We start from the raw sequence: 14811 nt of genomic DNA, 5'->3' as shown, positions 1-14811 counted from the left end.
GTATAACAAGTTTAATTTTTTTTTTCTCTAATTACAACCCTTACAATCACTTTAAGCTCCCTGGCGGTATGATTATTTTGGATTTTAGGTGCTGAAAGCGGTACAATTATTTTGCATGGAAATTTGGCGTTTTATATTGTAGGCCTGTAATCCTTAACAATAACACACTTAAATCTGTCCAAACAAGAGTCTAGTAGATATCCCGGGTATGATGAAGTTTGAAACACAAAAACAAATTATAATAAATAATATTTAATAAATAAATATAAATAATTAAAAAAAAAATAATATAATAATAATATAATAATAATAAAATAAATTTCCCCACGATTCATCGCTCAATTCTGCAAATGTTCTAATTTACTATCGCTGTTTTCTAGCTGGTCTAAAGCCACTTTTGACATAAAGGGACACTTTTTGGTTGCTATGGACAATCTCCAGTTTCCAGGCAGAAAGAACAGTATATATAATATAAAACTGCATGCAGGGCATGGGCCAAAGCACTGGGGACAAAAGGGATGTGAAATAATTTCATACAGTACTGTAATCTGTAAGATTACAGTACTGCATGTGTTATGGTTTGTACATTTTTTTGAATTTGCCGCCAGGCTCCGCCCCCATGCATCGCGACGCTCGCAGGGAACGGAGCCTGGCACAGAGAGGCTTTGTAGGAGACACAGCCCGCAGACAGCGCGGGGGACATCGCAGGATCCTGGGGACAAGGTAAGTAAAGCCGCACCAGGATCCTGCAATGTAATCCCGAGTGTGGCTCGGGGTTACCGCTAATGGTGCTAAAATTTAACCCCGAGCCACACTCGGGAATACCGTCAGGGATGCTACGGCAGTGGTCATCAACCCTGTCCTCAGGGCCCACTAACAGGCCAGGTTTTATGTATTACCTTGGGGGAAATGCAGACTAGAATACTGCAATCACTGAGCAGCAAATGATATCACCTGTGATGTATTTCAGTTCTTGCAAACCTGGTATGTTAGTGGGTCCTGAGGACAGGGTTGATGACCATTGCTTTAAGGTATACCTGTTTTGAGAAATTAAACAACTGCCATTTGTGACCTTCTTACAAAATTACTAGATTCCTAACTCTATCTGGATTCAGTACATCTGACAGTCAGACATGGAACAAACACAGGTATGTGTATAGTTAAAGGCCAATTAAAGCCTTCTACGTTTTTTTATCTGTTAAAAGAGAAGTACCGTATGTGAATTGTTTTCTTTTTTTCAGAATGATACTTACCTAGGTGGATGTAGCATCGGTCTGATGCTGCATCTGTCCCCCACCGGCTCTAAGGCCGAGAACCGAGCAATCGCTCGGTTTTCACAGCTCCCTGAGCAGAGAGCTGGTGACTATCAGTCACCGCGGTCTGCTCCCCCCCCCCATGCTCTCCGGAGCGCTGGGCTGTGGAGGAGGTGGGAGTGGCTGGCTCAGGCTCTCCACGGCTTGCTCGAAGGCTGAACCGAGTGCCGGTCCAGGCATGTGGGCGGATCCTGACCATAAGGTCACGATTTTTCCTGAGCCTGGACCGGCTTCCGTGACGTCAGCCAACAGCAGGTCTGCTGAAAAAGTGTCACAGGAGTGCATAACGAACTGCACTCTGTGATCTACAGGAGAAGTACAGCCAAACAAGCTTTTTTTCTGTACTTCTCCTTTAATAAATCATAACATGCAGGGGTAAAGGTCTATGATCAGTATTAGAAAATGCCTTTAGCCACCTCAATAGTAGCATGTGGAGCACGAGGTGAAGAGCATGCCATCACTGCCCTTCCTCTCCACCTTGTCTAATCACAGAATGCTTTGCATTCATTCAGAGAATGCAAAAATTTCTCTGAATGGTGTTCACACTGAGGGGCCGACAACAGGCTGGCCACTTACCATGGGACCCGGAAGCAAGTGGGGATCCTTGGAGTGACAGTATCTAATTCACTTGTTTCCAGGTTCCAGGGGAATTGGCCAGGTATGGTATATATACACAGTTACATTGGTTTAAGATGAAGCAACGTAACTATGTAAAAAATGTATTATGTCTGGAATTTTTCTTTAATTTCCAAACATTTCTGGAAAAAAAAAAAAAAAAGGATCACCTTGAGGTATTTTCTTGGTAAAAAAAAAAAAAAGTCATTTTGGGTTTGCTGCTAACTTTCTAAAAGAAAGAAAGAACTAATAGAAAGTCCTTTTCCTTTTCCCTTTTCTAGTAAAAAATACAGTGGTTATTAAATATCACCAAAAAAAACTCTGTCTACAAATAAATGATATAAAGTGTATTTGGGTTCAGTGGCATTTACTGTCAAACTATTTCAGCATTGAAAACTAAAAATTGGCCTGAAAAGGAAGGAAGGAAGTATAATACGCTGATAATAATCAAGTGGTTATAGACATTTTTATCTCTGTTAAAGCAGAGTTCCGCCTACCTCTCAAAAAATTAAAAGTCAGCAGCTACGCATACTGTTGACTTTTAATATTAGCACACTTACCTGTCATAGAGTCCAGTGATGTCGGCACCACAGCCGATGTTTCCATTGGCTGTAGGGTGCTGCCGCTGCCATTGCCGGTAAGGTACCCCGGCCGTGAAGCCTATCGGCTTCACGGCCAGGTCCCTACTGCGCATGCGCAAAGTGCGGCTGCGCTCTCCTACGGGCCCGACAGTAGGGGAAGGGGGAAGGAGGGGGCTGGACTTCTGATGTACCTCGCCGCGGCAAGGTCTGACGGAAGTGGGGTGCCAAATGTGGCACTGCTGGGGGGGGGAGGAGACAGATAAGCAGAAGTTCCACTTTTGGCCCTTTTTGTGGGTCATGTAGAGGTGGTAACAGAAGCAGCAAGATGTGACTATTAAACCTTCACATCAATGCGTTTCCACTAGTAATGTGGAAGTAAATACAATTATACACAACATACCAAGTCACCACTCTCAAACCAAAATGTGTCATTCATTTCCTTAGGATTTTTAGTCTGATTGACAGCATTTCGGCCTCAGACATTGCACACAATGAAGAATTTGTTTTTTGCCAACAAATGCTCTGTTTTTTTTTCTACAGTCCTACATCAACTCTTGTCCTGGTACACATTCTATTTTGTCTGGATTATTGAAGCCATCTGCCATTTAATCCTTTGGCTTCTTATCTCTTCTTTATAGTCTGCTTTTTACTTAGCTGCAGAAAGTGTATTCCACCTTTGCAACAAAATACAAAATTATGTGTTACTACTTCCACAGCAAACCTAAAAACAATAAAAAAAAAAAAAAAAAACTCTATTTTTTACTCTTTTAGTTGTTTCTTTGGAGCAGACTTATAAACAGGACCCTAAAGGCAGCTTGTATTGTTCAGCTTAAGCCTTGTACACACTAGTAGTTTTTTTTTTTAACCCAGCAGGGCTGAACAAAAAAAAAAAACTGACAGCTCAGGAGAAGCCACTGTACTAACTATACAAAGTTAGTACAGCGATCTCCCCTACTGTGCTATTGTGTTCTGACAATAGCAGAACACCCCGGTCAGCCATTGGCAGACCATTTTCGGTCATGCCCTGAACGGCCAGCTTCTGTTGGACCGACTCCAGTACACATGTGCTAAATGTCGGCCAATTAATATTGAACCGGCCAATGCCGCCCAACATTGTGTGTACTAGGCTTTACAGTGTGTAATTAGGAACCAATTAGTTCAAGTGCATTACAATAGAGTGTACCACCCAAACCTCGAGATTCTCAACCCTTTGGTAGGACAACAGTGGGCACAACATAGATTACAATTGATAATGTAGATCTGCCTGCACAGTACAGACAGGGTTTATTATTATAACCATAACGCCCCAGCCTCTGCTTAATCCCTTAACACCGCCTACCAGCAACCTTTTAAGTGAATTTTAACCACTTGCTGACTGCTGCATGCCAATATACTTGGCACAATGGCAGTGATGGGCACATGGGCGTACCTGTACGTCCCCTTTAATTTGCGGGGCTAGTGGACGCGTGCACCCGCCGTGTACAGCGTGACCGTGCCCTCAGGACCCGCAAACTCAATGTCCGCTGGTGTCCCAGAAATCGTGTCACGGAGCCGAGAATGGGGAAGTGCCTATGTAAACAAGGCATTTCCCCGTTCTGCCTTGTAACATGACAGAGATTACTGCTCCCTGTCATCAGGAGCAGTGATCACTGTCATGTGAGTTGAAGCCCATACCCCCCCAGTTAGAATCACTCCCTAGGACACACTTAACCCCTTCCCTGTCTGTGTCATTTACACAGTAATCACTGCATTTTTATAGCTCTGATCACTGTATAAATAACAATGGTCCCAAAACAGTGTCAAAAGTGTCCGATGTGTCCGCCATAATGTTGCAGTCATGATAAAAATCATAGATCGCCGCCATTACTAATAAAAAAAATAAAATAATAATAAAAATGCCATAAAACTATCCCCTATTTTGTAGACGGTATAACTTTTGCGCAAACCAATCAATTTATACGCTTATTGCGATTTTTTTTTTAACCAAAAAATATGTAGAAGAATACACATTAGCCTAAACTGAGGAAAAAATGTATAACCAGGTAAACTGCGCTAGCAACTATGTATAAATAAGATATACCACATCAAAATAGACTAAAAAACACAAATAGTGAATATAAAGGTGTCGCAAATAGTGAATATAAAGGTGTCAAAGAACTGGACATGCACCCTGTGCAGCACACCCAATTTTGTGTGAGAGTGCACAGGAGTGCACTACCAGAACCACAAGACCTTCAATATAATAAATGTGATAGATCAATTCTTGTGCATAATGCTGCACAATGACAGAAAATGACAACGGGAGCGTACAAAAGTGCACTCCCTGGGTGAAAACCTTCACTGCGATAAAAATCAATTGGTGTGCATATTAGACAAGGAGTGAACTATAAAAAGACAAAAATAGCGGTTAACATAACACTAGTGTAAGGAAGAGAAATAAAACAAATATACTCTCAAAAAATTCACAATCAAAAATGACTTATGGAGCGATCCCCTCAGGAAATGTCAGGTGGGATAGTGAAATCATGAAATGTCAGCAATAACCAAATTGCAAACAGAGAAACGTAACTAATGGTTAAAACCCCTTCATGGGAGAAGCAATAGGCGGACTTCCAGCTTTTTCATCCTTATGATCAAACAGGGCTGATGGTATAACAATGTTGACTTCCAGCTTTTAGGCGGAATCCTAAGGTTTTATGCTATATGCTTCTCCTTTCTCTTTTGGTGGAACGCGAGCTTTGGGGTTTCTTCCAAGCAATTTCAACATTGTTATACCATCAGCCCTGTTTGACCATAAGGATGAAAAAGCTGGAAGTCCGCCTATTGCTTCTCCCATGAAGGGGTTTTAACCATTAGTTACGTTTCTCTGTTTGCAATTTGGTTATTGCTGACATTTCATGATTTCACTATCCCACCTGACATTTCCTGAGGGGATCGCTCCATAAGTCATTTTTGATTGTGAATTTTTTGAGAGTATATTTGTTTTATTTCTCTTCCTTACACTAGTGTTATGTTAACCGCTATTTTTGTCTTTTTATAGTTCACTCCTTGTCTAATATGCACACCAATTGATTTTTATCGCAGTGAAGGTTTTCACCCAGGGAGTGCACTTTTGTACGCTCCCGTTGTCATTTTCTGTCATTGTGCAGCATTATGCACAAGAATTGATCTATCACATTTATTATATTGAAGGTCTTGTGGTTCTGGTAGTGCACTCCTGTGCACTCTCACACAAAATTGGGTGTGCTGCACAGGGTGCATGTCCAGTTCTTTGACACCTTTATATTCACTATTTGCGACACCTTTATATTCACTATTTGTGTTTTTTAGTCTATTTTGATGTGGTATATCTTATTTATACATAGTTGCTAGCGCAGTTTACCTGGTTATATATCACTAAAGTACAGTACTTTCATTCTGCAGCTGCAACAAAGCTCTCTTCTTCTCTAGTTTTTGAGATCACATATTATATTTATTTGCGAGCGCTGTATTGTATGATTTTATGAGGAAAAAATGTGTTTATATATTTTTGGGGGATATTTATTATAGCAAATAGTAAAAAATATTGCTTTTTTTTTCAAAATTGTCGCTCTTTTTTTGTTTATAGCACAAAAAAGAAAAATCGCAGAGGTGATCAAATATCACCAAAAGAAAGCTCTATTTGTGGGAAAAAAAGGACGTCAATTTTGTTTGGGTGCAACGTTGCACGACCGCACAATTGTCAGTTAAAGCGACGCAGTGCCGAATCGCAAAAAGGGCTTGGTCAGGAAGGGGGTAAAATCTTCCAGGGCTGAAGCGGTTAAAGTGCTTGTAAAGGCTTTTTTTTTTTTTTTATCATCATAAACTGCTCTGTGCCCCTGCCAGCAATCTTGGCTCCACCTCTTCTGTGCATGCTACTATAGCAAGCCGCCTGCTATAGGGGCAAGGGTGTGGGCTTGCTCCCAACTGAGCTGTGTGCGTTAACCACTTAAGGACCAAGCCTATTTCTGACACTTGTTGTTTACAAGTTAAAATCAGTATTTTTTGCTAGAAAATTACTTAGAACCCCCAAACATTTTTTTAGCAGAGACCCTAGAGAATAAAATGGAGATCGTTGCAATACTTTATGTTGTACTGTATTTGCGCAGCATTCTTACAAACACAATTTTTTTGGAATACACTTTTTTGAATAAAAAAAAATAAGAAAACAGTAAAGTTATCCCAATTTTTTTCTATAATGTGAAAGAATGTTACGCCAAGTAAATTATTACCTAACATGTCACGTTTTAAAATTGCGCACGCTTGTGGAATTGTGACAAACTTTGGTACTTAAAAATCTTCATATGCGGCGCTTTAAAAATGTCTGCAGGTCACCAGTTTAGAGTTACATAGGAGGTCTTCGATCACATACCTATGTGGGTGCGACTTGCGTATGTGTTCGCTTCTACACACAAGCTCTTATTTTACTTTTTATTTTTACACTGTTCTTTCTTTCTTTTTTGATCACTTGTATTCCTATTACAAGGAATGCAAACATCCCTTGTAAAAGAAATAAGCAGGACAGGGCTTCTTTAATGTGAGATCTGGGGTCAAAAAGACCTCAGATCTCACATTTACACTTAAAAGCATAAAAAAAAAAAAAAAAAAAAAAAAAAAGGGGGCCCTTTGAGGCTGGAGGGCGGAAGTGATGTTTGACGTTGCTCCGGTCCTTCAAGAGCATAGAGTCGAGTGGGGGCCATCTTGCCCTAACTCGACTTCTTGCCCATCAGGTCACCGGACCCGATCGTTTCTGCCACTGCTGATCTTTCCGGTAAGTGTCGGAAACGACCGGGATGCGGCAGGAGGGGGCACCTCTCCCGCCTCCCATAAAAGTGATCCTGTGGTGAATCCGCTGCTGGGACCACTTTTATGTGAAAGAGAATTGCTCGCCGTGGATAAATATACTGGGGTTCTGGCAGCTATTTGCTCCCATAACAACGGTACATAAATATCAAAGTATCGTCGTATATCCACACACAAAAAAAAACAAAAAACAAAAACAAAAACAAAACACACACTGTGCAGCTTGGCCCCAGATGCAGCTGTGGGGGGGTGCGCACAGCAAATGCTGATATCTATTTATGCATATATACGCTTTAAGGTAAAAAAAACATTAACCTTAGAACCACTTTAATGTCTGGGAGACCGTATCTCACAGCGGTCATATGATTGAGAGGACATTCTGCTGGCTGCCGATCAGAGCTTTGACCAAGGGCTGTCTGTGATACCTTGGTCAGTGTGCTGGGAATGCGCAATGACAGCACTCTTAGCATACAACCACATGCTGCTGTGGGTGCATATGGGCAGCTGCTGGGCATTAAGTCCTCATGCACACAGGGCATTTGAAAAAACGAGCTGCAAAGCCAGTACTGATGCCAGCAAAATGCGGCTATAAAACCCGCTTTTTGCCTTGGCATTAAAGTGCGTTTAGCCGCGTTTCTCTGCCTCATCTATTTTCCACTCCCGAATACTACAGAGCACAAGTCACATGACATGTCAAAATCAATGGTTCCCTATGAGAGCCGTCTTAACTGATCAGACTTTCAGCCCATTGATTTGAATGGGAGTCGCATCCAAGTCGGATCGTCATTTCAAAACAGCGTGCCCCCCCAAATCAATACCAGGCCCTTTCAGTCTGGTATGGATTTTGAGAGGAAACCCCACACCAAAAAAAAAATGGCATGGGGGTCCTCCTCCAAAATCCATACCAGACCCTGCAGCCCATACCAGGCCAACATGAGGTGTGGGTGCTTTGGGGCAGGGGGGCTCTGTGCACCCCCCCCCCTCCCCAAAGCACCTTCTTCCCGACAACCCTGGGCGGTGGTTGTGGGGGTATTATCGGAATCTGGAAGCCCCCTTTAAACAAGGATTCCCCCCATGTGAATGAGTATGGAGGACATTGTACCCCTACCCATTCACTCCCAAAAAAGCAGTGTAGTGTAAATAAAAACAAGAGACAAGTCCTTTATTAAAATGAAGAATGTCCTCTGTCGTAGCTCCAATGTGTCTTTTCTTCCGGTTTTCTCCCTCTGGTCCTCTACCCACGGTGGTGTGTTCTTCCTCTGGTCTTCTCCCTCGCCAACCCGGTCCGCCTCAGACGCTGACTCCCATTGTTGTGCCAGCTCTGTTCTCATAAAGCCATGGGGCATGGCCATCGGGTGACATCACCATGAGACTCCGCCCCTTGTGGTGCCACGTGACATCACAAGGGGTTGAGTCTCATGGTGACGTCACCAGGTGGCCACGCCCCATGGCTATATAAGAACTGCCAGACATCGGAGATGACACAATGGGAGGCAGCGTCGGAGGAGGACCAAGTCGGCGACGGAGAAGACAGCAGCAGAGGGAGAAGACCGGAGGAAGAACACACCACCAGAGGGAGAATACTGCAGGAAGAACACACCACCGGAGGAAGAACACACCACCGGAGGAAGAAGACACGTTGGAGCTCCAACAGGGGAACATTATTTTTAATAAAGGACTTTTTTTCGGGGGGCGTGGTGTTTCCCCTGAAAATCCATACCAGACCGAAGGGGGGGGGGGACCCCCACGCCGTTTTTTTTATATTTTAGCGTGGAGGTCCCCTTCATAAGGAACCATAAATTTTGACACGTCAATAATAAAAAACACTTGACGCGGCTTAACGCTGTATCCTGCGTTAAAACGCGCCAGAAGTTTTTACAGCTGTAACGCTGGTCTTCAGAACGCGCTAGCCCTGGGTTTTTTTTTTTTAGCAGCTTGAAAAAGCCTATACCACAAACAGCTCCTAAAAGTCTATATGTGCATGGACACATAGAATAACATGGAGAGGAGTTTTTTAAGCTTTTTTAAAAAAAAGAGCTATAAAAAAAAAAAAACAAAAGTCGGACGTTGGTAAAAGCTTCTGTAAAAACGCCCTGTGTGCATGAGGCCTAAAACTCACCCTTCTTGCAGCTGCATATATCTGTTATGCGATCAGCAAGAGGATAACATCACATTTAAAAGGGAAAGTCAAGGCTAATTTTTCAGCAAAAAAGGTAAGCTATGCGAATGGGAACATGTAACAAATATAACGTAGGCATTATCCCAAGTTGGCTGCAACTGTTCAAATAGTGATAGATATATTGTCAGACAAACGAATAGTACTGTTCCCGCTAGGGACCTGAGACTCGAGCCACATATAGATGCCCCTTCGCCTCTCTGCCTTGCTATAGGCTCACAGCATACAAACATCCTGCAGGTGCGAAAACATGCCATAGAATTGCTTTGTCTACTGATGTATCTGTGCATTGTATGTAAAAAAACAAAAAACAAAAAAACACCTCATCTAGTGAACCAGTAGTGGATACGTGGAACAGACTTCCAGCAGAATCATAGAGTTAAACATAGAGCTAAACTCAGACAAAAAAGGTTAAAAAAAGACAAAAATATACAAAAAAGTACCCAAAACAACCCAAACAAAAAAGACAGACTCTAAAGCCTCGTACACACGGTACGATTGTTGGACAAGCGAGCGTCTGATTTTTGTCAAAAGGGCGTGTGCCAGGATCTTGTCTTGCATACCAACGTTACACAAATTGTCATGCCACAAACACGAATGTAGTGACGTACTACAAGGAATTTCAGCTCTTGAGCGCCACCCTTTGGGCCCCTTCTGCTAATTTCGTGTTTTTGGTGAGCATTGGTTCCGAGCATGCGTGTTTGTACTTTCGACTTTTGTGTGATGGACTTGTGTACTGACCATACGAAAATCTGACGTCAAACCGATGTCCGCTGAAAATTTACTAGCCTGTCATCCTACATTTGTTGGCCGAAAATTGAAAAACAGTTGTTGAAAGGAGCGTACTAATGGTAAGAACTTCGGACAACAGCCTGTCAAACGACAATCCCCTTTTGATTTTTGTACCGTGTGTACGAGCCTTAAGGGCCACTTTGGTCTGTTTCTGACATCACTGTTCAATTTTTCTTTAAAAACACTTTTATTGTCTGGCAATAAAAATGTCAAACACAATTAGTAATGGATTTAGCAGGTTAGAGCTTATCAACCACCCTGCATAGTCCAGTTGACTAAGCTACATACAAATTGGAGACTAAAGATTAAAGGCCATAAAAGAGTAAAGTTCAGAGGTTCCTAAAATGGAAACACAGAAATTAGACACATTAAATGAATGTAAACATGCTTAGTATTTTTCTGGTGCTGCTTTTCTATGTTTCTTTAAACCCTAAAGTGGTTGTAAACCTCAGATATGAAATATGAACAAAGCATATCCCTCTATAGTGTGTACTTGTCTCAATCCAGAGCACTAAGTGTAATTTCTGTCTGCTGCCTTGTTTCTATGCCATAAGCATGAGTCACTTCTGACAAGTTTTCCTGACACAAGAGAAAAATGATGTCTGTGATTGACAGCCTCAGCTCTGTTCTTGTGTGCTGTGTGAAAGGGGGGGGGATGTCCCTTAACTCCAATCAACTCTCAGAGCTCTCCTCACTGATGTAGCTTCAGCTCTCCGCCCCCTGCTTTTCAAGATGAGAGATCCTGTGTAAATTCTGCACATTGAATGGATGTAGGGGGAAAACGGCTGTAGATAAACAGGTACTACTTATGTAGGAGGATATGTTTGATCTGTGTATCATCTGAGGCCAATTACTTCACTGGGTATATCTGAGGGTTTACAACCACTTCAAATTTGTTAGCAATAAAAGGGTAAAAAAAAAAAATAAATAAATATAGGGTTCATGCACACTAGGTTTAAAAAAAACGCTGCTTCTACAGGAGTTTTGTGTTTATTTTTTCTCCTGCAGCTCAATGTTATTCTATGTGTCCATGTACATTAGGACATTTAGAGGCATGTTTCAATAGATGACTTTAGAGGCAGAAAAAAAACATCACAAGTGCATTTTTGAGAGGAGTTTTCAGGCAGAAAAAACACTAAACGCTCATAAAACGCAGTGTTTTGGAGCATTTGGTGTTTTAAGTTTACATTGATTATAGTGAAAAATTAGCAGAGGGGAATTTTTTGAAAAGACGCTTATAAAAGCAAATGCCCATAAACTCCCTTAAACTCCTGTACAATATGAGCTACTGTATTTTTTATGTCACTTTTTCTGCCAGAGTGTGCATGAACTCTTACAAATGACCTAAAGGTTAGCAGAATAGAGGTTATGAACCAACCTACACAACCAACCTACACAGTTCAGTCCACTAAGTTACATAAAAGGCAGGCTAATGATTGGTTCAGGTATTGATTAACCGCTTGGCATCCGCGCTATAGCCGAATGACGGCTACAGCGCGGACCTGAATTCCCGGGAGGCCGTCATATGATGGCCTCCCCTGTGCACGTGCCCTGCGCGCGCCCTGCAGGGCGCGCGTGGAGCGCGCTGTGATCACCGAGTCACTGAGACTCGGGTGATCACCGATCTGTGTAAGGGGCCGGTCCCGGCCCCTTACCATGTGATCTACTTTCAGCCAATGACAGCTGATCACATGATCAAAACAAAGCTCTGTGATCGTTTTTTTTTTCTCCTCGTGCTGACAGTGCGAGGAGAAAAAAAAGCCGATCACCGGCTCAGCAGCAAGGGACATCGGTCCCGAAGAGGAGGAGGCAATAATGCCTCATATGTGCCTCAATTGTGCCAACAGTACCCACTCACAGTGCAACCTGACATTGCCACATCACAGTGCCCACCAGTGCCACGTATCAATGCGCATAAGTGCCACCTATTAATGCCTACAAGTGCCACCTATCAATGCCCACCATTGCCACCTAACAATGCCCACCAGTGGTGCCAATCAGTGCCACCTAGCAGTGTACAAGATCAGTGCCCATTATTGCCACCAATCAGTGCCCATCACTGCCACCTATCAGTGCCCATTGGTGCCGCCTCATCAGCGTACATCAATGAAGGAGAAAAATTACCCTTTTAAAAAATTTTATAACAAAATATAAAAAAAAATAATTTTTTTTTTAAAAAAATTCGGTCTTTTTACATTTTTTTAACAAAAAATAAAAACCGCAGAGGTGATCAAATGCCAGCAAAAGAAAGCTCTATTTGTGGGGAAAAAAATGATAAAAATTTCATTTGGGTACAGTGTTGCATGACCGCGCAATTGTCATTCAAAGTGCGACAGTGCTGAAAGCTGAAAATTGGTCTGGATAGGAGGGGGGTTTAAGTGCCCGGTAAGCAAGTGGTTAATGATAACAATCTTAAAATGTTACTAAACCCAAAACAGTAAAATCAGCCTGTATATGCAGCATAGCATGCTTGTTATACTCACTGTGGAACTTAAGGGGTTAAACTTCTGCATTTGTGTAAAAAAGGCTGTTTTATCCTGTATGCACAGATCTTTCCTCTCCTGCTCTGTCTACAGTTGTATGCAAAAGTTTAGGAACCCCTATTTCCATGATTGTCATTTATAAATATTTGGGTGTTTGGATCAGCAATTTCATTTTGATCTATCAAATAACTGAAGGACACAGTAATATTTCAGCAGTGAAATGAGGTCTACTGGATTAACAGAAAATGCGCAATATGCATCAAAACAAAATTAGACAGCTGCATAAATTTGGGCACCCTTGTCATTTTGTTGATTTGAATACCTGTAACTACTTAGCACTGATTATTTGGAACACACAATTGGTTTGGTGAGCTCATTAAGCCTTGAACTTCATAGACAGGCGCATCCAATCATGAGAAAAGGTATTTAAGGTGGCCAATTGCAAGTTGTTCTCTTTGACTCTCCTCTGAAGAGTGGCAACATGGGGGCCTCAAAACAACTCTCAAATGACCTGAAAACAAAGATTGTTCTACATTATGGTTTAGGGGAAGGCTCCAAAAAGTTATCGCAGAGATATAAGCTGTCAGTGTCCACAGTGAGGAACATAGTGAGGAAATGGAAGACCACAGGCACAGTTCTTGTTAAGGCCAGAAGTGGCAGGCCACGTAAAATATTGGAGAGGCAAAGGCAAAGAAGGATGGTAAGAATGGTCAAAAACAGACTACGGACCACCTCCAAATACCTACATCAACTTGCTGCAGATGGTGTCACTGTGCATCTTTCAACAATTCAGCGCACTTTGCACAGGGAGAAGCTGTATTGGAGAGTGATAAGAAAGAAGCCTTTTCTGCACACACGCCACAAACGGAGTCGCTTGAGGTATGCAAACGCACATTTGACAAGCCAGCTTCATTTTGGAATAGGTGCTGTGGACCGATGAAACAAAGATTGAGTTATTTGGTCATAACAAGGGGCGTTATGTATGGCGGCAAAAGAACACAGCATTCCAAGAAAAACACTTGCTACCCACAGTAAAATTTGGTGGAGGTTCCATCATGCTGTGGGGCTGTGTGGCCAGTGCCGGTACTGGGAATCTGGTTAAGGTTGAGGGTCGCATGGATTCCACTCAATATCAGCAGATTCTTGAGAATAATGTTGAGGAATCAGTCACAAAGTTGAAGTTACGCCGGGGCTGGATATTTCAACAAGACAACGACCCAAAACACTGCTCAAAATTTACTTGGGCATTTATGCAGAGGAACAAGTTCAATGCTCTGGAATGGCCATCCCAGTCCCCAGACCTGAATATCATTGAACATTTGTGGGGTGATTTGAAGTGGGCTGTTCATGCTCGGCAACCATCAAACCTAACTGAACTGGAGATGTTTTGTAGGGAGGAATGGTCCAAAATACATTCATCCAGAATCCAGACACTCATTACAGGCTATAGGAAGCATCTAAAGGCTGTTATTTCTGCTAAAAGAGGCTCTATTAAATATTGATGTGATTTTTCTGTTGGGGTGCCCAAATTTATGCACCTAATTTCGTTTTGATGCATATTTTTGTTAATCCAATAAACCTCATTTCACTACTGAAATATTACTGTGTCCTTCAGTTATTTGTAGGGTTGTCCCGATACCGATACTAGTATCGGTATCGGCACCGATACAGAGTATTTCCCCAAGTACTTGTACTCGGGCAAATGCTCCCGATGCCTCCCCCGATACCGGTGAGTGGGGGAGTTACAAGATTCTCCCCCAGCGGCTTTCACCAGCTTTAGTGACAGACAGCGGTGATCGCTCACAGCTGACTGTCACTGCATCCTCCTCCGTGCCCCCTCCTTTCCTCTGTCCCTCTCAGCTGTCCCCTCAGTTCTGCTCTTATCTGTCCCCTCGTTCTCCCCCTCCGTTCCTCCGTCCTCCCCCTCCTCCTTCCTTTGTGTATGGATAGAGTCAGCTGACTCTGTCCATTCACATTACTGAAACATTGTAATCTTCTGTGATTACGAGATTACAATGTGTCAGTTTATG

At 42.4% G+C, this 14811-nt stretch overlaps 1 protein-coding gene across 1 annotated transcript in view; it reads right to left on the bottom strand.

Annotated features, from left to right (window-relative positions):
• Positions 1 to 14811, bottom strand: part of PRKAG1 (protein kinase AMP-activated non-catalytic subunit gamma 1) — a 53508-nt gene that overhangs the window by 24633 nt on the left and 14064 nt on the right. The gene's annotated exons all lie outside the window — the stretch shown is intronic.

Source organism: Aquarana catesbeiana, linkage group LG02 (assembly GCF_042186555.1).
Source record: "Aquarana catesbeiana isolate 2022-GZ linkage group LG02, ASM4218655v1, whole genome shotgun sequence".
NCBI classification, from domain to species: Eukaryota; Metazoa; Chordata; class Amphibia; order Anura; family Ranidae; genus Aquarana; species Aquarana catesbeiana.
Note: the sequence above shows the minus strand (reverse complement) of the source record. Positions and strands in the feature narration are given on the sequence as shown.